General features: G+C 39.9%; 1 protein-coding gene across 3 annotated transcripts in view; it reads right to left on the bottom strand.

Annotated features, from left to right (window-relative positions):
* LOC138009467 (uncharacterized) overlaps nt 1-2,500 on the bottom strand; it is a 55,747-nt gene that overhangs the window by 39,845 nt on the left and 13,402 nt on the right. The window lies entirely within an intron of this gene.

Genomic DNA, 2,500 nt, shown 5'->3' on the forward strand with positions numbered 1-2,500 from the left:
AAGTTTAAATGTGACATAAACCGAGAAAATGATAAAGACAAATTCAGTATTCAGTGTGACAAGATTTACAATAACTTCAATGAGAAATCTATCAGGAGAGTTGATCTTATAAAATCCTAGGGTGTTACTATACCCGAGGGGCTCCCTTGGTCTGAACACAAGGACACATGAGTACGAAGTACAAATAGTTACCGCTTAAAACGGATACGACTCTACTGCAATTCAAATCTATAACACCTTAATAAAATCTCACTCTCAGTACTTCAAGTCAATCCGGGACTGTCTGAGTGACAAGCTTTAAGGTTACAAAGTTTCAAATCGTGCCTCCTTCTCCAGTGTAAGCTCACTTCGCAGAAGCTATTAAAGATCTAACTATTATAAAATTAAACATGATATAAGAAATATCATGATTAAGTAAAGTACGATCGTCCTGGTGACTGTTTGAGAGGGAGATTGACTGATGTTTCGACAACCTGAAAATCACGTGATTTGTGTAACGTCAGTAGATACTATAACAACACCGGTCGTAGATCTCACTTGTCAACTTATTCCTGATGCTATTGTTCGACTGTCAGTTGAGCCCAGATGAATACGTTAGGCAGTAACGTGATGTAGTAAATCAGTGTGTTGTATCTGTTGTTGATGTCGTCCATGAGTCATTTGTAGGGTGCGGGAAGTTGTAGCCATCGGTTTATTCGCGTCTGTTCTAAGTCATTAAAACAGTTCTCCAGTAGGATCCAGTGGTAGTAGTTAGTGCTGTTGGTGACACATATAGCAGAGTCCCAGTCGATTCTGTGGTTTGTCTGTAGATGGTGTTCACCAATGTTATTGTTGATGTCACCGTTCGTCGTCGCTCGTCTGTGATAAGTCAGTCTAGCGTTCAAATTTCTGCCGGTCTCACCGGGACTGCGGAGCGTATTTTGTATTGGGGGGAGGGGGGCTAACAAGCAAGCGCCAGAGGGGCTAACATGTAGGGGGTTCTGAGGGAATTCTCTGCAAAAAAATTTTTGAAGTCTTAAAGCTGGGAAATGCTACTTTCAGCATTCTCGACGAGATATCAAAAAAATAAACGTGGATCAACCGTAAAATGACATATTGATGCATATATAACTTAATACACATATCCCAGCCTTACGTATAATCTCGCATTAAATACTGTTTGTCTTAATGCTTTGCTCACTTTGTTTTGTTTTTCCTTCTGTTAGTTTTCTTTTTCTTTTTTTTTTACTTTTTGCAGGTTTTTAAATTAAATTTTATTTTAGTCTATTTTCATGATTTGAGGTCGATACAGTGAGTTGCCCAGTTTCCGGCCGGTACCAGTTTCCGGCCAAAAAAAGGTAAATTCGGTTATTTTCGATGGGATTTTAACTCTTCGTCCACCGAAGCGATCCGTTGTAAAAAAACGAACATCTCCGCTATCAACTGATGGTTTAGGCGGGCTTTTTGGTTGAGAAACGAGGGAACAAGAACGGATTTTGTTCAGGTGAGTAAAATCTTACCGGCTAATTTTTGGCCTTTTCACTGCACAGCGAAGCTACCGTACGTAAATAAATAACTCGTTTAATAGGAAATAGTTCACGGAGCTTGATAATTTTTTGAAAGAATTTACATTGAAGATGGAAGTAATTAAGGGACCTGTCATCATAAGCTAGAACTTAGCTGTTTGCGAATGTCAGAAGTCTAAATCCTAGCTAAGATTTTCGCATACTACCCCAGTTTCCGGACACTGATCTCCACTCACAGATAGATTGTTTAAAACTTATTTGAATTAATGAAATTTTATAACTTACTACTCGAGAAATTAATGAAATGTACATAGCTTAAGCAAGCATGGCGTAATGAGGTACATATTAACACAGATGTGCTATGTTAATTGCCCGTGCCTCTTCCCAGAGAATATCGTGGGGGCTTTGTCAAGGTTATACCCTACCCATAGTTAGCAGCTATCTATGCCCTACCATACACCCCTAAGTAACCATTTTGCTCTAATCCCATAACGTACAGTCGCTAAGCCACATCCAGATAGCCCTGGAAGTCCGTTTAGTCGAGCGGATTGAATGAAATTTCTGCTTCTACTGATGGCCGGAAACTGGGCAACTTACTAGTTTTGCAAAAAATGGTATAATTTCTTTAGTACTTGAGATGGGCAGCCGATTTCTTTAAAATTGTCGCAAACTTTTAGCATTCTTCGTTGATCCGGACCTTCACACGAGTGAAATCTTGAATGACGTCGACGCGAGTATATTTAATGTGGCGTCCGATAGATTTGACCACAACCTTTTGCCTTTCACGTCTAATTCCATATGTGTAGTACATAAACTACTGCGGTCAAAGTTTTTGTCGATGGTCATCTGGCTACAAAATCAATTGCAATGTCGACAAAGACTACTGCCACCCATCCCCTAACACACATTTGGTGAACCTCTCAGATTCTGGAAGACACGTGACCAACGTGAACCAGCGTCTTTTCTCAACGACAATGGAGGCAGAGAAGATAGAC

The sequence above is a fragment of the Montipora foliosa genome, chromosome 7 (assembly GCF_036669935.1).
Source record: "Montipora foliosa isolate CH-2021 chromosome 7, ASM3666993v2, whole genome shotgun sequence".
Classification (NCBI taxonomy): Eukaryota; Metazoa; Cnidaria; class Anthozoa; order Scleractinia; family Acroporidae; genus Montipora; species Montipora foliosa.